Below are 25900 nucleotides of genomic sequence, written 5' to 3' on the forward strand. Positions count from 1 at the left end.
CTCATCCTCTGTCCTCCCCTTCCCCTCCTGCCCCCAATCCCTCCCAGCATCAGAGTCTTTTCCAATGAGTCAACTTCTCATGAGGTGGACAAAGTACTGAAGCTTCAGCTTTAGCATCATTCCTTCCAAAGAAATCCCAGGGCTGATCTCCTTCAGAATGGACTGGTAGGATCTCCTTGCAGTCCAAGGGACTCTCAAGAGTCTTCTCTAACACCACAGTTCAAAAGCATCAATTCTTCGGTGCTCAGCCTTCTTCACAGTCCAACTCTCACATCTATACATGGTACTGGAAAAAACATAGCCTTGACTAGACAGACCTTAGTTGGCAAAGTAATCTCTCTGCTTTTGAATATACTATCTAGGTCAGTCATAACTTTTCTTCCAAGGGTAAGAGTAAGCATCTTTTAATTTCATGGCTGCAATCACCATCTGCAGTGATTTTGGAGCCCCCCAAAATAAAGTCTGACACTGTTTCCACTGTTTCCCCATTTATTTCCCATGAAGTGATGGGACCAGATGCCATGATCTTCGTTTTCTGAATATTGAGCTTTAAGCTAACTTTTTCACTCCCCTCTTTCACATACATCAAGAGGCTTTTTAGTTCCTCTTCACTTTCTGCCATAAGGGTGGTGTCATCTGCATATCTGAGGTTATTGATATTTCTCCCAGCAATCTTGATTCCAGCTTGTGTTTCTTCCATTTCAGAGTTTCTCATGATGTACTCTGCATAGAAGTTAAATAAGCAGGGTGACAATATACAGCCTTGACGTACTCCTTTTCCTATTTGGAACCAGTCTGTTCTATGTCCAGTTCTAACTGTTGTTTCCTGACCTGCATACAGATTTCTCAGGAGGGAGGTGAGGTGGTCTGATATTCCCATCTTTTTCAGAATTTTCCACAGTTTATTGTCATCCACACAGTCAAAGGCTTTGGCATAGTCAATAAAGCAGAAATAGATGTTTTTCTGGAACTCTATTGCTTTTGCCATGATCCAGTGGATGTTGGCAATTTGATCTCTGATTCCTCTGCCTTTTCTAAAACCAGCTTGAACATTGGGAAGTTCATGGTTCACGTATTGCTGAAGCCTGGCTTGGAGAATTTTGAGCATTACTTTACTAGCATGTGAGATGAGTGCAATTGTGTGGTAGTTTTAGCATTCTTTGACATTGCTTTTCTTTGGGACTGGAATGAAAACTGACCTTTTCCAGTCCTGTGGCCACTGCTGAGTTTTCCAAATTTGTTGGCATATTGAGTGCAGCACTTTCACAGCATCATCTTTCAGGATTTGAAATAGCTCTCCTGGAATTCTATTACCTCCACTACCTTTGTTTGTAGTGATGCTTTCTAAGTCCCACTTGACTTCACATTCCAGGATGTCTGGCTTTTGATGAGTGATCACACCATCATGAGTATCCGGGTCGTGAAGAGTTTTTTGTACATTTCTTCTGTGTATTCTTGCCATCTCTTCTTAATATCTTCTGCTTCTGTTAGGTCCATACCATTTCTGTCCTTTATCAAGCCCATCTTTGCATGAATTCCTTTGGTATCTCTAATTTTCTTGAAAAGATCTCTAGTTTCCCCATCTGTTGTTTTTCTCTATTTCTGTGCATTGATCGCTGAAGAAGGCTTTCTTATCTCTTCTTGCTATTCTTTGAAACTCTGCATTCAGATGCTTATATCTTTCCTTTTCTCCTTGACTTTTCACTTCTCTTCTTTTCACAGCTATTTGTAAGGCTTCCCCAGACAGCCATTTTGCTTTTTTGCATTTCTTTTCCATGGGGATGATCTTGATCCCTGTCTCCTGTACAATGTCACGAACTTCATTGCATAGTTCATCAGGCACTCTATCTATCAGATCTAGGCCCTTAAATCTATTTCTCACATCCACTGTATAATCATAAGGGATTTGATTTAGGTCATACCTGAATGATCTAGCGGTTTTCCCTGCTTTTTCAATTTCAGTCTGAATTTGGTAATAAGGAGTTCATGTTTTGAGCTATAGTCATATTTTGTCTGTTATTTCTACACAATCTGGATAACTATACAAACACTATTTTATATCTTTCCTTTTACCTAAAGAGTTTCTGATTATTATAGCTGACGTTAATAGTTATGTTTATGCTGCTGCCACTGCTGCCGCTAAGTCGCTTCAGTCATGTCCGACTCTGTGCGACCCCCCTGGACTGCAGGCCACCAGGCTCCCCCATCCCTGGGATTCTCTAGGCAAGAACACTGGAGTGGGTTGCCGTTTCCTTCTCCAATACATGAAAGTGAAAAGTGAAAGTGAAAGTGAAAAGTGAAAGTGAAAGTGAAGTCATGTCCGACTCTAGCGACCCCATGGACTGCAGCCATCCAGGCTCCCCCGTCTATGGGATTTTCCAGGCAAGAGTACTAGAGTGGGGTGCCATTGCCTTCTCGTTATGTGTATAGTGATTACTAAATGTACTAAAGCAAGTACTTCAGGAAATATTATCTTTTACTGAAAAAATGCCTGCTATTTAAATATATTTTATTCTGTTATCGCTGATGTAAAAAGTGAAAGTGTTAGTCTGTCAGTCCTGTCTGACTCTTTGTGACCCCATGATCTGTAGCCTGCCAGGCTCCTTTGTTAATGGGATTCTCCGGGCAAGAATACTGGAGTGAGTTATTTCTTCATCCAGGGATCTTCCTGATCCAGGAATCAAACCCGGGTCTCCTGTATTGCGGGCAGATTCTTTACCATCTGAGCCACCAAGGAGGCCCTATTACAAATCATATTGGGGGCTTACTAGAATAAATCATAACTAAAGAGGGGAATATATGTTTGCCAAACTTAAGCTTGAGATACTTCTTTCTAAGATCACAGTTTACTATCTATAAGAACTATAAAGCCATTCATTGTTGATGGGAATGCAAAACGGTACATCCACTTTGGAAGAAAGCTTGGTGATTTCTTACCAAATTAGATACCCTTATTATATAATTAGATAATTTTGGAGAAGAAAATGGCAACCCACTCCAGTATTCTTGCCTGGAGAATCCCATGGACGGAGGAGTTTGGTGGGCTACAGTTCACGAGTCGCAAAAAGTTGGACACGACTGAGCAACTTCACTTTCACTATTATATAATTCAGCAATTAAGCTCCTTGGTATGAAAATTTATGTTCACACAAAAACCTGCACATGTTTTTTATTGCTGCTTTATTTATAATTGCCAAAACTTGGACGAAACCAATATTTGCTCTAGGTGAATGCCCAGTGAGTGAAAGGATGAACAGTGGTACACACAGGGAATAGATACAGCACGATTAATAAAAATAAATGAGATATCAAGCAATGCAAGGGATGGAATAATCTTAAATCCATATTTCAAGTGAAATAAAGCAATCTGAAAAGTCTCCCTATATATGATTACAATGATATTCCAACTAAATCCTGTAAAAGCAAAATTATGGAGACAGAATAAAGATAAATGGTTCACAGGGTTGGGGTGAGGGTGGAAAGAAGCAATAAGCAGAGAGATCAAGAAAATATTTTGTGTGAGTCTATAATGGTGGATTCATGTCACTCTGTTTGTTTAGACCCACAGAATGTAAAATATCCAAGAATGAACCCTAATGTAAGCTGTGGACTTTGGATGATAATCATGAGTCTGTGTGGGTTCACCAATTTTATCAAATGTACCACTCTGGTGGGAGATGCTGATAACAGAAGAGGCTTTGAATGTGTGTAAGCAAGGGACATATGGGAATTATTTATGCCTTCTGTGACTTTTGCTGTAACCTAAAGCTGCTTTCCAAAAATAAAGTAACAAAAAAGAAAGAATTCAGGATACATTCTCTGTGCTTTGCCATGGGATTACACCCAAAGTTATGGAAAGAGAAGGTAAAATTATCATCATTTATTGGGAATCAGTTACCATTTAGTGAATATAAATCCATTACAATACTTACCTAAAATTAGGCTTTTTAATTATATCATTGATTCATTTAATTATGATATCTCCTTATGAGAAGACCATTCCTGAAGAAGAATACCTTTAGATAACTGAAATTGGAGAAAAAAAAGATGATATCTTATTTTTAATCTCCAATAAGGCTTTTTTTTTTTTTCCCTTTATGCATAATCACTGGTTCTTCAGGAGTTATCTGATGCATATAGGGAGAAACACACTTTAAAATAGCTTTCTATTGTATATGTCAATAAATGCAACTAACATATATTCAGCTTAAGGTCTTTTTATTACAGAATTTTATAGTTTGCTGCTCTTATTTCTTCTGCCTCTGAACACAAAACAAGGATGAGAAGGTACAGAAAATGTTATATAAAAACACAGGATATCAGAACTAATTGTCAAGACCAAACAGGAAGATGGTCAACATCAATGAAAACTAAATTTCTAAAAAAAAAACATCACTTAAATGAGTATGATTTATTCACCATTCTTTTGATAATGGGATTTTTTCAGCTCTTCCAAAACGTAAGGGTAAAAGGTATGTAGGCAAAAGACCTATAAATGAAATGAAAGCTGTATGAAAAAAAAAAAAGAAAAAAAAAACAACCTTTCTTCTTAGATACACTTGTTCTCATATGACCTCCTAATATGTAGCTCCAGAGTCATACAATAGCTTGTATTACAGAGAATAACATATTAAGTTGTCATTTTCTTGTTCACATGGAAAGGTGTTATATTCCAATAATATATAAATTTGAGAATGGTATCTAATCTCTTTTTAATGTTTAAATGGTATATAATTTCTTTTTCTAATTAAATTTTAATAATATTAATTATATTCAAAGAAAGATAAAATTCTGCTCTACCCTTAGATCAATGTATGGCTGATGCTATGTAGAAAAAATATTAATGAATAGAGATATTCTTGAACTACTAAAGCAAATCTAGTGATATTTGTAAGTTGTCCATATCCATTTAATTTGATAGAATAATGTAAGATAACAGAGTATAGTTTATGTGTTGCTAGAAAAATGAACAGCTCAGAAGAAATTGTCAGTCCAGCTTAAGTCTAAAGTATGAGAGTTATTAGGTACAAAAGAAAGCTCGCAGGAATAATCTCCTGCTTCAAAACTCACTGATAGGGCTCTATCAGGATGGAAAACTGTGCAAAAGTGAACTCAAATAAAACTTCAACGGTGCCTAGAGTATGGGAGACATAACTTTATACATGCATTTGAAGTCAAAGAATGCAACCAAATCACGCACATCATGATCTTCACTGTGCAGAAATGCTTTGTGAAGCAAAGATCAAAGGATGCCAGATCATATTGTGAAATTATTTCCTGAAAGCAAGTAAGGAGAAACTAAGTAAATTAAAAATAAGAACATCCTAATGATCACAGCAATGTTTTGAATGTGGATATGTAAATATACATATGACATGAACAAGTGAAAGGGAATATTCTATTTGCTTAACAAGATTTCACTTCCTTTTCTTTGTGTGTGTGGCAGCACATCACATTATTATTTGAATAGTGTTGTCCACTTGTCAAAATTACCTCTGGTTCTATCCAAAAATATATTCTCCTAGTGATTGCTTCTTTGTCATATTCACTTTTTGAAAACATTGTAAGTTTTTCTTAACACAGTCACTTCACTTAATGCTTTGATGAGGTGAGAAAAACGATGAACAGGGCCACTCAGGTATTTGTAGAAGCCATTCTGAACACCTGCTGAGAGAACTAGCATACTCTCAGATTGAAGTTTTGCAAAAGCTATAACAAAACAAATGTAAGTTAAGTCAGTGTACTGTTGAGTAGAGAAGTAATTGAAGAACTACTAATGATGCAGGCTCTTACTGCAAAATTAACTGAGTAGTCTCATTAACCGTGGCATGAAGAAGATTTTCTATATAATTTGACAGACTCAGGTAACAGAATGGGTTCAGTCTGACAAGCAACACTTCTGTGGTACTAAACAATCAGTTCACTCACAAATTGACTCAGCTTTCATTTGGAAACACAAAGATCAAATCCTGCTTGGAGAAAAGACTGCAGCAAGTATGAAGACAGATTACAGGGTTACAATTAAACTATCTGAGTTTCTACTCAGAAATCAAATGTCACAGGAATTACAGTGGAATGGCATTGACAATGCAGAAGAATTGCAGTTCTTCAGATCTGTTAAAATGCAAGCAATAGGGGAACATTGAAATAAAGTGGTTATATATTTTCTAGAATTTTTCAGAGACCTTATTTCAAATATATAATCATTGTGGTATCAGTTTAAATGTAACACAATGTCCCTCACTTGCTGATGTAGCCCAAAGTCTTCTGGTTACACATGCATTTCATAAAAAATAACATTTCTAGATTATGTTTCTTAGAGTGAAGAATCTGTTTTCTGCCAAGCTTGTAGCTGACATGGTATGCTTCAATAGAAATATAAAAACATACCAGAGGCCTTTAAAGGTAAGCAATGATGAAAATCAACTTTTCAATATTTGGGAAAAGGACTTAAAAGGCAGAGATTATTGTCATGTAGACTGAGACATGTGATATGTAGTGAGGAGTAGAAAGATATGAACAAGAGGGCTTACTGAGAGTTGTGTGTGCTTGTGTGTTTGTGATCAGTTGCTCAGTCATGTCCAATGTTTTGATATCACATGGACTATATCTTACAAGGCTCTGCTGTCCATAGGATTTCCCAGGCAAAAAGACTGGAATAGGTAGTCATTTCCTACTCCAGGGGATCTTTTTGACCCAGGGATTACATTCATATCTCTTGCATCTCCTATATTGGCAGGTGGATTCTTTACCACTGTGGATCCTCTGAAATAGGTAAATCAATGAAAAAAAAAATGCATAGCAAATAAAAAACAGTGGTAAGTGCAGAACGGTTCTTAGTAGAGACTGTTCATATCAGATTGCTTATTGATTACCATATTTAATGGATACCAAAGGGTAGTATGTAACAGACTGTTCTCAGGTTCATAGAAAACACTAACCCCATCCTACTTCCCAACTTTATTTTGCTTCATAACAATTATCACCTCATAATATATAAAGAAGACTGAATATCAAAGAATGAATACTTTTGAACTGTGGTACTGCAGAAGACTCTTGAGAGTCCCTTGGACAGGCAAAATCAAACTAGTCCATCCTAAAGGAAATCAGTCCTAAATATTCATTGGAAGGACTGATGCTGAAGCTGAAGTTCCAATACTTTGGCCACCTGATGAGAAGAACTGACTCATTAGAAAAGACTCTAATGCTGGGAAAGATTGAAGACAGGAGGAGAAGGGGACAACAGAGGGTGAGATGGTTGGATGGCATCACTGACTCAGTGGATGAGTTTGAACAAGTTTTAGGAGATGATGCAGGGTAGGGAAGCCTGGCATGCTGCAGTCCATGGGGTCGCGAAGAGTCATACACTACTAAGCAACTGAACAACAAATACTGAGCCATACGCAATAAGATTTAGCCTCCATCCTCTCTGCCAAAACCTCACTGGATGTTTGTTTTATTCTTCTCTCCCTCTGTACTCTTCTAAGGCCACACTAGTTTCCTTTATGATTAATACACGTGTGCCCTCTCCCTCTTTGGAGTATTTGCAGTTCCTGTTCATTTTATTTGAAATATTCTTTCCCTGGATATTATATCACTCAATGCTTTGCAGGTATCTATCAAGTTTGGCCTTAGGGAAAGGAACATTTTTAATGTTACAAGCAACTCACTTCCTTCTTAGTGAATTCTATATATATTCCTAGATTTTTCATTTTTTTAGGGATTCTCTGGTGGCTCAGATGGTAAAGAGTGCTTGCAGTGCAGTAGACTGAGGTCCATTCCCTGAGTTGGGAAGATCCCCTGGAGGAAACATGGTCACCCATCTCAGTGTTCTTGCCTGGAGAATCCAATGGACAGAAGAGCCTGGCGAACTACAGTCCATGGGGTCTCAAAGAATCAGACATGACTGAGTGACTAACACACAAATTTTAAAAAAAAATGTGGATTCTAATATATTTATTTTATTGAAGTATAGCTGACTTAAGATAGCTCAGATACACAGCAAAGTGATTCAGTTATACATACACACATGTATTATTTTTCAGATTATTTTCAATTATAGGTTATTACAAGATCTTGACTGTAGTGCCCTGTGCTATACTGTAAACCTTTGCTGCTTTTGTTTTCAGTTGCTCAGTTTTGTTCAGTTGCTCAGTCGTGTCTGACTCTTTGTGACCCCATGGGCTGTGGCACTGCACGCTTCCCTGTCCTTCACTGACTCCTGGAGCTTGTTCAATCTCATGTCCATTGAGTCGGTGATGCCATGCAACCATCTCATCCTCTGCCATCCCCTTCTCTTCCTGCCTTCAATCTTTCCCAGCATCTGAGTCTTTTCCAATGAGTCAGTTCTTCACACCAGGTGGCCAAAGTGTTGGACTTTCAGCTTCAGCATCAATCTTTCCAAAGAATATTCAGGACTGGTTTCCTTTAGGATGGACTAGTTGGATCTTCTTGCAGTCCAAGGGACTCTCAAGAGTCTTCTGCAACACCACATTTCAAGAGCATCAGTTCTTCAGCGCTCAGCCTTTATAGTCCAATTCTCACATCCATACATGACCACTGGAAAAACCAGACACTTGACTAGATGGATCTTTGTTGGCAAAGAAATGTTTCTATTTTTAAATATAATCTTTGTTGCTTGTTGAGTATCTTCTCTTGTTTTTTCTTTTTTTTTTTTTTTAGAAATCTAGTATTCTATTCATACAAGTCAAACAAGTGGAAACAAAGTGTCAACTTTTTAGCTAGGCAGATGTTTATAAGGTTTCAAATGTACATATATATATATAATATTATGTTATGTATACCATATATAAATATATGGATAAAAAGTTACCCTACAATGTTTGATAAAGGTTTGAGAAAGAACATAAAAAAGAGATGGAGAAATTGGAAAATGTAATCTAAATGAATTAGGAGCTGCTGCTGCTAAGTCGCTTCAGTTGTGTCCAACTCTGTGCGACACCATAGATGGCAGCCCATTAGGCTCCACTGTCCCTGGGATTCTCCAGGCAAGAACACTGGAGTGGGTTGCCATTTCCTTCTCCAATGCATGAAAGTGAAAAGTGAAAGTGAAATCACTCAGTTGCGTCCGACTCCCAGCGACCCCATGGACTGCAGCCCACCAGGATCCTCCATCCATGGGATTTTCCAGGCAAGAGTACTGGAGTGGGATGCCATTGCCTTCTTCGGAATTAGGAGCACTGAATATGAAATGGAAAAGGTAAACAAACTAGGTAAAAGTAAAAGATCATAATGCAGTCCAGTTGTTTTAAAACATGACCTCATTACAAACATATGTGGAGCTTAGAAAGAAAAAGAAATACCTGGGCATTTGTACATTACAGAAAATTCTAAGATAATTCAAATATACATCTGGATTTTAAAAAGTGATTACAGTTTTTTCTATTAAGTGGCAGTTTTGGCGATATAAAATTCTATTATTTTCTGCTAACCAATCATGATACAATGGTATGAAGTTAATAATACTTACATAATCACAATAGTAAAAGATGTTTATCAATTTTCACTATCAGTAGCTGGACAAAAATAAAAGATAATTACAATTGCAAGCCATAATGGAAATATGATTCATCTACCAATATAAAATAATTACAATTTGGGGGGATAAGTAGAATGATGTGTTAAGTTGAAGTGCATGCCTGCACATGTTCTCATCCACCCAGACAGTCTATGTCTTTTGCTTGGTGCATTTAATCCATTTATATTTTAGGTAAATATCAATATGCATGATCCTATTACCATTTTCTTAATTATTTTGGTTTTACTTTGTGTAAGTCTTTTTTGTTTCTCTTGTGTTCCCTGCCTAGAGAAGTTCCTTTAGCATTTGTCATAAAGCTGGTTTCAGTTCAATTCAGTTCAGTTCAGTCACTTTGTGACCCCATGAATCACATCACACCAGGCCTCCCTGTCCATCACCAACTCCTGGATTTCACTCAGACTAATGTTCATTGAGTCAGTGATGCCATCCAACCACCTCATCCTCAGTCGTCCCCTTCTCCTCCTGCCCCCAATCCCTCCCAGCATCAAAGTCTTTCCCAACTAGTCAATTCTTCCCATGAGGTGGCCAAAGTACTGGAGTTTCAGCTTTAGCATCATTCCTTCCAGAGAAATCCCAGGGCTGATCTCCTTCAGAATAGACTGTTTGGATCTCCTTGAAGTCCAAGGGACTTTCAACAGTCTTCTCCAACACCACAGTTCAAAAGCATAAATTCTTTGGCCCTCAGCTTTCTTCACAGTCCAACTCTCACATCCATACATGATCACTGGAAAAACCATAGCCTTTACTAGATGGACATTTGTTGGAAAACTAATGTCTCTGCTTTTCAATACGCTATCTAGGTTGTTCATAATTTCGGTGGTGCTTAATTCTCCTAAGTTTTCCTTGTCTGGAAAGCTTTTGATTTCTTTATCAAATCTAAATGAGAATGTTACTGAGTAGAGTATTTTTGATTGTAGGTTCTTCTCTTCCATCACTTTAAATATATCTTGCCATTCGCTTCTGGCTTGTAGAGTCTGTGTTGAAAAATTAGCTGACAATCTGAGAGTTTCCTTGTAAGCTGCCATTTTTCCCTGTTTCTTTTAATACTTTATCTTTGTCTTTGATTTTTGTCAGTTTGATTTGGCTGGCTATTTCCTTTCCCATGTTAGGGAAGTTTTCAGCTATTGTCTCTTCAAATATTTTCTGGGGTGCTTTCTCTTTCTCTTCTCCTTCTGGGACCCATATACTGTGAATGTTGGTGTATTTAATGTTGTCCCAGAGGTCTTTTAGGCAGTCTTCTTCTTCTTTCATTTTATTTTATTTTTTTCATTATTTTTTCTATATTCTGTTCTAAGGCAGTAATTTCCACCATTCTGTCCTTCAGGTCGTTTATCTAGTCTTCTGTTTCAGTCATTCTGCTATCGATTCTTTCTAGTGCTTTTTTTTTTTTTGGTTCTTCTAGGTCTTTGGTAAACACTTCTGACATCTTCTCCATTCTGTTTCCAAGATCTTGGATCATCTTCACTATCATTATTCTGAATTCTTTTTCTGGAAGGTTGCCTATAGGCACTTCAGTTGTTTTTCTGGGGTTTTATCTTACCCCTTCATTTAGGGCATAACTCTGCTTTTTCATCCCGATTAAGTTTCTGTAATGTTGTTTTATTATAGTCATCTGTGGGATTGTGGTTCTCCTTTCCTCTTCTGTCTGTTCTCTGGTGGATGAGGCTAAGAGGCTTCTGTTAGCTTCTTGATAGGAGGGAAAAACTGGACCTGCTCTGGTGGGCTGTTCCATACTCTAAACTTTAATCCAATTATCTGCTGATAGGTGGAGTTGCCTTCACTCCTTGTTAGTTGTTTGGCCTGTGGTGACCTAGTCCTGGGGTTTACCTCCTCTCTGGTAGAGTTAATGGCGTCCTCCAAGAAGACTCACAACAAGCAGCATCATCCATGTCTTCTGCTGCCAGAACTCCATCCCTGTGGTAAGCTACTGCTAACTCATGTCTCCCCAGGAGACCTTCCAACACTAGCAGGTAGGTCTGCTTCACTCTCCTATGAGGTCACTGCTCTTTCCCCTGGGTCTTGGTTTGCACTAGGTTTTGTTCATGTCCTCCAAGAGTGGGGCCTTTGTTTCCTCCAGGCCTGTGGATGTCCTATAATCGAAACCTACTTCCTTTAAGATTTGATTCCCGGGAGATTCACAGTCCCACTGTCAGATCCCCAGGCTGGGAAGGTTGATATAAATCTCAGAACTTTCAAAGCAGTGGGAGAACATCTTTGGTACTACTGTATTCCAGTCTGTGGGTCACCCACCCAGCAGGTATGGGACTTGATTTAATCATGATTACACCCTTTCTATCATCTTATTCCAGCTTCTTCTTTGTCTTTGAACATGGGATATCATGTTTTGGTGAGTTCTAGCATCCTCCTGTCTATGGTTGTTCAACAGTTGCAATTTTGGTGTTCTCACAAGAGATGAGAGCAAGCCACGGTAGCCTTGCAGTTAGGCAGACAGGCAGGCTAGGGTCCAGAGGTCAGAAGTTTGAATCCCAGGCCTAACCTTTGGACGTCCCTGGTGGCTCAGATGGTACAGTGTCTGTCTACAATGCGGGAGACCCGAGTTTGAACCTTGGGTTGGGAAGATCCCCTGGAGAAGGAAATTGCAATCCACTCCAGTACTATTGCCCGGAGAATCCCATGGACAGAGGAGCCTGGTAGGCTACAGTCTATGGGGTTGCAAAGAGTCGGACACAACTGAGCGACTTCAGTTCAGTTCAGTTCACAAGAGATGAGAGTAAGTCTTTCTAACTCATCACCTTGAACCAGCTCCCTGAGACTTGCTTATTAACCCCTAGATATTTTTTATGTAGTAGCTTTTATCATTGAAAACATATAATTTTGATATTATTCTAGATGTCATACTACATGAATATTTCATAAGTGCAGGTATTTTGTCTGTTTTGCTCATTGTTAACAGGTGATGCTAATAGTGTCCATGTTAAGCATATAGCAAATTGTCTGTAAACATTGCTTGCAGAAATATACTCACATTTCATAAGAGTTGTATACGTGTAACTATCTTTCTCTCAATAATAAAATCTTTCAGACAGGGATGTATTTTATTTGTTTATTTCAGGCTTAGTTTTCTGTTATATGAGACCCACACGAATAATTATTTAATATGCAAGTTTTATTGGCAGACACTTCAAAATAGCAACATGTGGTTCCATTATGAACTTCATTTGACTTCGATAATATTGACTTAAATAATTTATTTATTAACCAATATTTATAAACAAAGATATTTCAGTTTAAGCTCCACGTATTACATAGTAAAACTGGGCTTCTTTCACTCATGGTACTAATCTATTACTGTGAACTATTAGCTGCCTAATCTAGAAAAAACATATGCTCACTAGTTAAAAATAGCCTCCCTCCCCAACTCGTTTTATTAATTTATATTCTTTGTCTTGTTTTCTTGATATTTTAGTTAGTAACGTCTGGCATAATTAATTGAAAACTTGAGAAGAATGCAGAAATATTATGTTCACTATGTATTTTCATCTCCTCAGGAAAACTGGTTTCAAATTATTTCTGTTTTAAAATGGAAGATAATTACTTGTTGATAGAAAAACTTTACTTGCTATATTGACATGCATATTTTTATAATATTTATAATTATTTTCTGTTTGTCAATTAAGTATATTAGTTAATTCATACATTAATTAACTTCAGCTTCCTAAATTAATTAAATCTAAAACATTACAAAGAGTCTTGTTGTTTTTGATTAGTGAATGGCCTTAAGAAAACCTGGACAAGAAACACAGGAGCAGAGCATTAGGATTTGGAGGCTGGAAAACATGAACAGAGGTTGGTTAAAGTGATGCGTTCTTCAATGTTGGTATTTTTTTCAACCCATTTTAGTGGAAATATAATGCTATGACAGTTTTTAAGAGTAAGCTGAAAATACATTAGAAATATTTTGAAAGTGTAATGAGAAGATATCTATATGTTCACTAACTAAGTGAACTTGAAGGTAGGCCAATCCTGTTCCTGGCTCCATTTCAGACTTAATATCTGTATTAGGAATTTTCTAAGACCTTGATTTTACCTCTAGAAAGCTGGAAACATTCAAAGGAATGATTTAAATTTCACTGTATATCTGCATGTTTATGTTATTGTGTAGATACCTGTACAATGTTTGAAATTTGTTGATGCCATCGTTCTAAATGGTGGCAGATGGCAGTCACCTTCTTGCTTTATACTCACATGATCTCTTATTAGTAGGGAGAGAGAGAGAAGGAGTGCACATTTTGGTTAGTCTTCTTTTAAGAAACAAATCCTATCAGAGCGGTACTTCCCTCTTAACGATTTCATTTAACCTTAATTATTTTCTTACTCCAGATGTAGGCACACTGGTGATTTGGTCTTCAACATACTAATTTTGGAAGGGCACATACATTCAATCCATAGCACAAAATTTAAAGTTTGTAATAAAGTTGATTAGATAAGTTATTCTAAGATACAATACATCTTGAAAAGCAGTTAGCTATTACAATTACATATAAAATTGTATTCTGATTAAGAAATATTGTTTAGAAAAATTTTTATTCAAATATAACATTATAGGAGTATACATATGTAGTTTAAAGATTTCTATTTTATTATACTGATTGCATACATGCTAAGCTGCTTCAGTCATGTCTGACTCTTTGCGACCCTCTGGACCATAGCCCAGCAGGCTCCTCTGTCCATGGGATTCTCCAGGCTAGAACACTGGAGTGGGTTGCTGAAGGGTGAAGATCCCTTCAGGGGATCTTCCTGACCCAGGAATTGAACCCGTGTTTTTTTATGGATCTTGTATTGACAAGCAGGTTCTTTACCACTAGCACCACCTGGGAAGCCCTTTATTATATAAATCTTATTTATAAAAAATGCCCTATCCTTAGTTTGAAACTATAACCATATTTTTTGAAAAGTATTTTACATCTCTATGATAAATAGAGATGAATCAACCTGTATTTATGATATGAAACTTAAATAGAAATATGACTTTACATGACAATATTATAAACCACATGCCTAAGATCATTTCAAAGTAGTTAAGTGAAATACAACAGATTTTAAATACTTCCTTCAAAATAGGTAATCTTATATTCATTGACAGTAGTACTTATTTCATAATTAAGAAAAAAGATTATTTCATAATTAAGAGAAAATAATATCAAATGGTTCAAATATAAATTAAATTATTGACTATTATTTACATTGTGGAAAGAAAGCTAGAATAGTAGTTTCAAATATAAATACATACTTGTATCATAATAATTAATAAAATAGCTATGGAACTTATGTTTATTTAATAGATATAGGTAATGTTTGAAAGGAGTGTCAGATAATATATTATTCCTATAATAAATATTGAGAAGAAAAGTAAGCCTATTACTCCATGCACACTGCACACCGAAATTGGTTAATATACAGGTGGTGGTGAGAAAAATAGAATTTGGGGAGACAATGAATCCCTTTACAAGAAGGGAGATTATTACTGCTTTCAAAAAGAAAAAGGAATATAAAAAAAGAGAAGTTAAAGTCAAATATGAAAAAGGGAAGAAAAGTTAAAAGAAAAGCAACGGAGGTCGGAAGCTGAAAGGATGAGAGATCTGGAGATTTACTATGAGCCACTGCAAATTATAAAATACACATGAGTAAAAAGGTTTTTGAGCTTAATTTTTCTTTGAAGTATTTCCCTTTTTCTACCTGGAGGATATAGTTATAAAGATGTTTCAAATAAAATTATTTTTGTTGTTGGATATGTATGTATGTGCACTTGTATGTTATAGGTAGATTAATGAAAAGATAACATACTGGCATGATACTGTAAGTGATATCAACATGTTCCAGGTTTATTTAGGTTATATGACACACAAGCCAAAAATTTCCAGATGGCAGGGAATTGTTGGTTAGCAAAAATAATTAAGAAGTACTAAAACTGGATAGAAACACAGAGAATTTATAACTGGGAGGTCAAAAATAGATCAAGAAAAGCATTATAAAATCAAAATCCACTGACAAAGCCGCCTAAGTTATGACTCCACCCTTTTCCCTTCCAGTTTTCTTCAATCCTTTGTTTTGCTGATCTTTTAACTTATGTTTATTTAATTCAAGTAATATTGCGGAGGGTGTCTATAGACAAAATGAATTGTGCTGATCAGAGAAATCGGACATTTCAGAAATTTCTGGACAGATGACTGGGGAGAACTATCCCAATTTACTGTCAATGAATTAGACCTTTAAAACTTTGGCAAAAAGTGAGTAAATGGAAAGGAAAGAAGCTAAAAGTAATTAACCTCCAATTTAAATAAATAAATTTATATTTTAAAAAAGAATATTTGAAGTTGACTTTTCTATCACTTCATTGGAAGGGGCTTAAAAGCAAAATTGTGGAAAACAGAATTGTTTCCCCCTCATGAACAGTTTATGGATTTTGATTAGTATTTATTACACCTGGCTAAAAATTTCCTCTAACTATGCTATGATTTTTAATATAATTATATATTTTTAATAATTAAAAATTATTTTAAAATTGGCATTTATTTTGATTAAGTGTTTGACGCATTGAATAATTGATTTCAGAGAGCAGGTGTCTTCTCAATAGCTACTCTTTTTTTTTAAGATTGTATTAAATATTTTATTGATTACACATGATAATGGATGATAGACATTTCATTCCCATCTGTAACTTTATCGGGTGTTGTTATTTCTGTTCACAGCAATGTCACTGAACTATGATGAGACTGAATTAAAAGAATCCTAATGATGTCTTTAACAGTCCTAATCAGATAGAGTAGACTGAAGGAAAAAGAAAAAGTGCATGAGTGAAGGATTTTAAAAACTGCTGAACATGTCAAATCCTCTTGATTTCCTGGAGAACAGCTAGAAAGAGATGTAGAAGCAAGAGATTTCTTCAAAATCTTATCTTTTGACTTCTTTATTCTACTAACAGAAATTAAGATCCCTAGCCAGAGAACATAGAAAATTATCAAAATTTTTAAATGGAACAATAGAGGATATTGGCAAACTTACCTAATATTTTCCATGGAAAAAATGTTATCTTTATTGTCTTAGTCAAGAAAAAATTCTGCCCTCTGTCCTGGAGGGAGACATTATGTCTTCCAAAGAGGTATACTATAGAAACATTTTTGATCAATGTCACTTGAGACTTACCAAGTTGTAAGACACATGAAGAGCTGTTCCCCAATGAATAAATCTACCATGAATATGAATGTGGCTAACCGCCCTTAGAGAAATATTGGACTTCATAAGAAATCTAAAGATTAGGATTACTATGTTTGTTTGGCAAAAGTTTTCAGAGATATTTCTTTCTGTTTTTAAAATGTGTATATTTAATTAATTATATATAACCTATGTGTGTTATGTTAATAAAATAATAAATGGCTTAAATAAAAATAAATCTTTAAAAATAACAGAAAGAAAATCTAGCACCTGAGAATCAACCATCTGAGAAATTATCTGCAATATATATCGCAAAAGTAATATTTTTATTTTTAAATAAGTATTCATAAGAGCTAAAAATTCATTCTTGAATACTAAATTCCATGTGCAAAATAATTACATAATCTCAATCTTATTAGAAATTAATGAAACACATATATAAATAATGAATCATCACTCAAAGTTTCAAAGATTTTTTTTTTTTTAGAAAGATGGTAACGATAACACTGTATGCAAGACAGCAAAGAGACACAGATGTATAGAACAGTCTTTTGGACTCTGTGGGAGAGGGCGAGGGTGGGATGATTTGGAAGAATGACATTGAAACATGTATAATATCATATATGAAATGAATCGCCAGTCCAGGCTCAATGCGTGATACAGGGTGCTCGGGGCTGGTGCACTGGGATGACCCAGAGAGATGGCATGGGGAGGGAGGTAGGAGGGGGGTTCAGGTTGGGGAACATGTGTACTTTTGTGGCAGATTCATGTTGATATATGGCAAAACCAATAAAATATTGTAAAGTAAAAAATATATATATTTTTTAAAGTATAATACTCAAATGTATCAGACAGATGAATCTCTCTTACAATCAATACAACTGTATATCATTACAGGTTATGAGAACATTTCAGAATTAATTAAGAATATTAGGTAGTATGCTTTGAACCAGTATTTTTATTTCTATAATATTCTATTTATTTTATATTTAAAATGTTCAACATGATATATGACATATAATCATCTAAAGTTGTGAGAAAGTTTAAACAATATTATGTACAGCTATAGGGACTGGTTTAAAATAGTTATTAAGAGAAGGGTAAGCATATATAGAATGCTTTGTATTTTATAAGCAAAGTGTGCATGTATGTAGTTTATTTAATCAGAATAGTAATGTATATAGATAAATATAATTATCTTTAGGTTAAAGGAAATAAATCAGGTTTGGAGAGATTAAATTACATGCCCCAAATATATGTGCTGAAGTTGGAAGTTTATCCCAAGTTTGTAAGACTTCAAAACTTGTGTTTTTGAGTATCACAAATAATTCAATCTTCAATCTTTAACTAAGATAAAATGCAATACAATTCTAGAGAAAAATTTGGAAAAATCGACACAGCCTATTAAATAAAAGTAAGTAATTGAAAGTATAGAATGTAAATGTAATCATTTTTGTGTTTATATTCAGAAATATAAAGTTATATTCAAAAATACAAATTCTGAATTTATATTCATAAATATTTTTACTATTTAATTCTGGATGTCTAGACTATATGGTCTAAATTTTATTATTAAAAAAACTCATAATAAGATGACATATATTTTCAATTTAAAATTATCATTCAGTTTGAATAAAACAATGTATACAATGAATAAATGATCAAATGCCAAGTAGTATCTGAATCAGGCAAAGCAATTAGCAAATAATTTCAACAGTGAATATTTATTCCGCTAATAGGGTTAAACATTTGTTTAAAGATGATGACCTAGTTTCATAAGCATCATCACTGCATGTAAACAGTGTGATTATTCTCACAAATATTATAGAATTGTGCACATTTTAAACCTCACAGCAGGACTCTGTAATCATGGCAGAAAGTCCTTCTAAAATGAACTGTATTTCTTTCCCAATAGAACCACAAGTAGACAAATGAGGATAAAATGAATAATCATGGCTTCCATAAAATAGTGGTAATGTTAATTTAGTTTAGTTTAAGAAATATCTCTCTTGAGGAAATTTCTGAGACAAAACAAAAAGAATTTGCCTGGAAACCATTGCAAAGTATAAAAAACGGGATAAATATTTTAGTGTCAGAGTTAGAAATGTAGAATTTGCCAATTTTTAAACCAGATATATATGTTTTAAACTTTGCTAGCATGAGACTTTTAATAAAGTTTAAAATTATGTTTTCTTTTGACTTTAGTAAAATGAGAGTAGCACATGGATTTTTAATGAGAACTTTACTTTGTAAACTAAATATGTGTGATTAAACATGCAATGTATTTGTTAGAATTTTGAAAACTTAAAAGAAAGTAATTGAAATGGCTTCTCTGTTAGAAATGTTCTCTTTTAAATTCACATAATGTTAAGAAGAGGTCACTCTTAGAGAAAACAAATTTAATTATGATATCCTCATAGAAAAGTAGAAATATACTAAGCGAGGACTCATTGATATAGTGAACATTAAATTAGAAGATAAACTAATATGTATGTTGGATGAATGCTGAAGAAGAATGCCCATGAGAATAGCACTCCTAAGAGTGGCAAAATTAATATTTCATCTTCATTGCATAATAAAGTTTTATTTAATCTTTCATATTATTTCATTATTTTGATAATTGCCTTGAGAAGCTACAAAAAAAAAAAATGGAAATGCACCATTTGGGGTTTTTTTCTTCTTCTTTCTTTCTTTCTTTCTTTTTTCTTTTTTTTTTTTTGCCATCAACAACTACACAAGATTTGTAATTCTCCTACTTACAATCTAACTAATTGTAAGTTACAATCTACCACCATTTTTTTTTAAAGTAACAGAAAACAGGAAACTCCTGGTCACAGTAAGAAGACATTATCACTAACAGAAATAGCAAAAGACACAGCATCAGCGTTCTGGGGGTTAGTTTCTGGAGCCTTAATTTCCATGGAGTGGTATGAAGAGAATCTTGCACACTCACTAAACAGAATGACAGAGGAGAAATCTTGATCTTAGGAAATTCAAACATTTGCTCTGTAAGGTAAGCTTGCCCACTTTCCATTCTGGAGAGAGACACTACCTTTATCTTTCCAGGTGTTTGCTATAAAAACTCCTCAGAAAGATAAGCAACATTAAAGGTAATCAGTACATCTTATCACAAAAAGTGCTGAAAATATTTTCTTCTCACTCTTATAAACTGAAAAAAAAAAAAAAAAAAAACAACCTCATTAAGATTTTGTATTTTTTTTAAAGAATTTGTATTCTAATTTAATTCATTAGGTATGAGTCTACGATTTGGGGGAAATCATTAATATTTAATCAAAATATGTGCCTTTGTTCTGAATTCATATTTTTAAAACAATTACATTTATATATTTCATAAATGAATACATTTTACATAGTTATTTTTTTTTATTTTTTCACTGTTAGAATGCAATAACAATTTTATATACATGCATGATGGGAATTTGGCTGGGTAATATCTAGTCATGGCTATGGTTTTTCCAGTAGTCATGTACAGATATGAGAGTTAGACTGTGAAGAAGGCTGAGCACTGAAGAATTGATGCTTTTGAACTGTGGTGTTGGAGAAGATTCTTGAGAGTCCCTTGGACTGCAAGGAGATCCAACCAGTCCATCCTGAAGGAGATCAACCCTGGGATTTCTTTGGAAGGAATGATGCTAAAGCTGAAACTCCAGTACTTTGGCCACCTCATGCGAAGAGTTGACTCATTGGAAAAGACTCTGATGCTGGGAGGGATTGGGGCAGGAGGAGAAGGGGATGACAGAGGATGAGATGGCTGGATGGCATTACTGTCTCGATGGACACGAGTCTGAATGAACTCCAGGAGTTGGTGATGGACAGAAAGGCCTGGCATGCTGCACTTCATGGGGTCGCAAAGAGTCAGACACGACTAAGCAACTGAACTGAACTGAACTGAACTGAATATAAGGCAGAGAATAATGTGAGAGAATATAAGAGAATAATATGCAAATATGTGAAATATTTGCCAACTCCAACATTAACTAAAAATGTGTCCTTTGATAAGCCACAGAATAAAGCTGTGTTTTATTTATCTATAAAACATGAAAAAATGGAACAAATGATCTCTAAAGACCCTTTAACATCAAAGAGTTAATAAAATATAAAGTATGCTGGATGTTTATATAGAAATTGCAGTTGTATTCACCCATGTAATTTCATTGCAACTCAGGAAAAATGTATGTAAGTAGCCTATTATGAATACATAGAGGAGCAAAACCTGAACATTCTTCTCAAGGAAATTTAATGTATGGGGGAACAGCACTGCCATAAAATTGTGCAGGTGGTGTATCACGTAAAGCTAGACTACCACTGAATGGAATTCCCTATAATTGTGCATTATACAACCTAAGAAACTACACAAACTAGTCTATATTGGCTTTCTATTGCTGATTAAGAAGTTACCATGAACTTAGCACCTCACAAAAACATATTTGTTGTCTCACATTTGGTGGTTCAGAAGTCCATTCCTGGCTTAGCTGGGTTCTCTATTTCTGGATTAATTAGATAGCTGCAATTAAGATGCTTCATGGATCATGTTTTCATCATAAGCTCAAATGGAAAAAGATCTACATTCAAGTTCTGTCACTTTCTTAGCAGAAATCATCTCCATGTGATTGTAGGACTGAGGTCCCCATTTTCTTGCTGGGTTTTGACTGGGGTTCATGCCAAGCTCCTAGAAGCCACCACAGTTTCTTGCCATTTGATCTTCTCATAACCCCTCTCACAACAGGCAGTTTATTTCTTCAAGGCAGCAAAGGATTTCTGTTCTGTTAAGACAGAATGTTCTAAGACATAGCTTACCAGAGACATCCCATAACTTTATATTTCTAACATAATCTAGTCAGTGAATGACTTGCCATCACCTTGGCCTTATCCTGTTGGCTAGAAGTAAGTCACAGGTTCCACCCATAATCAATGACACAAAAACATGGTAATCAAGATTCAGGGATTATTGGGAGAGAGGAGTCAATAGATTCTGCTCATTTCACAGCTAAAGAAAAATACTTATGTTATTGATATTGAGAATCTATGGCACAAAACCTTTATAAGTGTGAAATATTGCTGATATTAGTTTAAGAAAGTTTAAAAACACACATATTCACACACATAAATGAGTATATTCATAAACACAATGTGGTATAATTTTAAAAAGCTGTGTAAAGGAAGCACATATTTAAGTTAATATTTTCTTTGATGATGTGAAAATAAAGTGAGACAGCAAATGACAATAGGCTGTTAAATTGACTTGCTTATCAACTGTATAAGTAGAAAGTTATTCCAAATGACAAGCATTGTTATACTTTCTCTGAGAACACTAAGCGTCCCCATGCCCATGATAATAGCTGATGCAGAAACTATGGTGTTTCAAATCAATTGTTAGCATTAAAAAGTATTCTGGTTAAGTGAGAGAAAAAGATGCAAAGGCAATTCAATTTAAAAAGGATGATCTTTTCAATAAAATGTCATGGAACATTTGTGTGTCCATATCTAAAACAATGTACCTCAATACATACCTCACATTCTATAGAAAAGTTAATTCCATATGGACCATAGAACAAATTGTAAAATGTAACACTATAAAACTTTAAGTAGAAATCAAAGAAGAGAATGTATATGTGACCATGGCTTTGGTGATGCACTTTTAGATGCAATATTTAAAGTCCAATAATTTTTAAAATGAATGTTATAAAAAAACCCACAAACATTTCAACTTATCAAAATTAAAACAAAACATTTGCTTGAAGAAACACTGTTACAAAAAAGAAAAGCAAAGTCACAAGCCACAAAAAGAAATTTGGAATCTCATACTTAATAATGAATTCATGCACATATAAAAAAAACTCTTCAAAATAATCAATAAGAAAGCAAATAGAAGAACAACACAAGTGGGCAAAATGCCTGTACAGACCTTTTACTAAAGAAAAAGCAATATTAGCAAATAAGTATATAAAATAGGCTCAATATCATTTATCATTATTAAAATGTGAATTAAAACCACAATGTAGCAACGAATAGTCACCCATTTGAACGATTAAAATATGTAGCACTAACAATAGCAAGAGCTTCCCTGGTGGCCCAGACAGTAAAGCGTCTTCCTACAGTGGTAGAGACCTGGGTTCAATCCCTGGATGGGGAAGATCTCCTGGAGAAGGACATGGCAGCCCACTCTATTATTCTTGCCTGGAAAATCCCATGGAGAGAGGAGCCTGGCAAGCTATAGTCCATGGGGTTGCAAAGAGTCAGACTCAACTGATGTGACTGCAAATGCTGATGAAGAAGCAGAGCAACAGAAATTATCATTAATGTCTATCGGGACACAAAATGATGCATTGTCTTTGAAAATGTGATTCGGTAGTGTCTCATGGAGAAGGCCAGAGAAGGCAATGGCACCCCACTCCAGGACTCTTGCCTGGAAAATCCCATGGACGGAGGAGCTTGGTAGGCTGCAGTGCATGGGATCGCAAAGAGTCGGACATGACTGAGTGACTTCACTTTCACTTTTCACTTTCATGCATTGGAGAAGGAACTGGCAACCCACTCCAATGTTCTTGCCTGGAGAATCCCAGGGAGAGGGGAGCCTGGTGGGCTGCCATCTATGGGGTCGCACAGAGTCGGACATGACTGAAGTGACTTACCAGCAGCAGCAGCATGAGTTTGAACATAGACTTATCATATGCCTCAGAGATTGCACTCATATAACAGGAATGAATTGGAAATTCCTTTAACATAAATCCCATGCATGGCTGTTTATAACACCTCCAAGCCTAATTATAACATATTAGAAGCAAACAAAAATTCTTCACAAATAAACTAACAAAAAGTCATCACTTCATGGCAAATAGATAAGGAAGAAATGGAAACAGTGATAGATTTTATTTTCTTGGGCTCCAAAATTACTGTGGATGGTGACTGCTGCCATGAAATTAAAAGACATTTCTCCCTGGAAGAAAAGCTATGATAAACCTAGAGAGCACATTAAAAGGCAGAGATATCACTTTGTTGACAACGTTCAATATAATCAAAGCTCTGGTTTTTCCAGTAGTCATGAATGGATGTGAGCATTGGATCATAAAGAAGGTTGAGCAACAAAGAATTGATGCTTTCAAACTGTGGTGCTGGAGAAGACTCTTGAGAGTCCCTTGGACTGCAAGGAGATCAAATCAGTCAATACTAAAGGAACTCAGTCCTGAATATTCATTGGAAGCACTGATGATGATGCTGAAGCTGAAGCTCCAATTCTTTGGCCACCTGATGCAAAGAACTGACTTATGGGAAAAGAGCCTGAAGCTGGGAAAGATTGAAGGGGACAGCAGAGGATGAGATTGCTACATAGCATCACACACTCAATAGATATAAATTTGAGCAAACTTCATTGGATAGTGAAGGACAGTACTTCCTGGCATGCTGCAAACCATGGGATTGCAAAGAGTCAGACACAGCTTAATGACTGAATAATAACAATATCTATACTAGGGCTTTGTGGGTGGCCCAAACGTTAAAGAATCTGCCTGCAATGTGGGAGACGCAGATTCTATCCAGGGGTTAGGAAAATTCACTGGAGAAAGGAATAGCTACTCACTCCAGTATTCTTGCCTGGAGAATTCCATGGGCAGGCTACAGTTCATGGGGTTACAAAGAGTCAGACATAACTAAGCAACTTTCACTTTTCACTACACAATGTAATATTATTCAGAAATATTTTTATAAATGCACTAAACTATTATTTCACAGAAACATATGGCCGAATTTTAATGCAATTTATTAACAGAAGAAAGACAGATACAAAAGGATACATATTGTGTTTTCAGTCACATGATATCCTAGATAATGCAAAAATGTAGAGATGAAAAAAAAAAATTCAGAAGTTCCCAGAATAGTTAATTGCCTATAAAAGGAATACATAGTAGGATTATTAGGGTGATGAATAGATAACTTTCTGCATTTCTCAAACAATAAGCAATTGTCCATCACAAAATGTGTAGTCTGACATATAAAAATTAAATATGCACACCTGATAATGAGGGTCACAAGATGCAATCCATACTGTGATAGATTAATCAAATTCTCACGCATTTACGACGCAATCTCTTTGAAGGGCATGGGTGGAAAGGAACTGACCTATTTAACTTTGAAACGATGTTGATTTAACTAGAGATTCCAATGCCAAAGGCAAAGATAACTTTGTACTCTAATTGATAATTTCTTTTTCTCTCATGAATAGCATTTGACAAGTCTAAAAAAGTACTTTCGGTAAATATTATTGTCGAAAAAAGGAAATAAATGGACTAGAATGAAAACCAAGTTTCTATCTGTAAGAAAATGGAGAAATGGCTGATTCTAGGATGGATGAAAGGGAAATGTAAGATGAAACTAGAAAGAAAGAAAGAAGAAAGATAACACTAAGTCGTGTCTGACTCTTGAGATCCCACAAACTGTAGCCCACAAGTCTTCTCTGTCCATGGGATTCTCCAGGGAAGAATACTGGAGTGGGTTGCCATTTCCTTCTCCAGGGGATCTTCCCAACCCAGGAATTGAACCCATGTCTCCCTCATTGCAGGCAGATGCTTTGCTGACTGAGCTAACTAGACCACTTTGTATTGCCAGAAAGCAGGGGATTTCTCAGTAAGCCAAGAGTTGGGAAGGTGAAAACAATATAAGGTCCAACCTGAAAGAGTTCTTGATGGCCAAAGCTCAAACAACTTGTGCAGTAAAATAATTTTCTAGAATTAGGTTATTATATTCTGTTAGTTTTCTATGAATACTGTAATAACACAAATTTAGAGGCTTAAGCCAATACAATAATCTTAGAGTTCTGAAGGTCAGAACTCAACAAAGGGCTCATTAGCTGAAAATTGAGGTGTCGGGAAGGTCGAATTATTTTTAGACTATAGGGAAGAATCTGCTTCATTGATTTTTCCAAATTCTTGAGATTATTTACATTCTTTGACTAGTGGCCTATTTCCTCCAATTTCAAAGCCAGCAGAGTTGCATTCCAGCAGCTATTCTTCCTCAGCCTTAACTTCCTCTGAAAACAGACAAGAAAAGGTACTCTACTTTTAATAAATTGTATTGGAGGAATAAACTCACAAAGATAATTCAGGATAATCACATCTCCTCAAGGTCCTTAAACTTAACCACATCTGCAAAGTC

Source organism: Capricornis sumatraensis, chromosome 12 (assembly GCF_032405125.1).
Source record: "Capricornis sumatraensis isolate serow.1 chromosome 12, serow.2, whole genome shotgun sequence".
Classification (NCBI taxonomy): domain Eukaryota; kingdom Metazoa; phylum Chordata; class Mammalia; order Artiodactyla; family Bovidae; genus Capricornis; species Capricornis sumatraensis.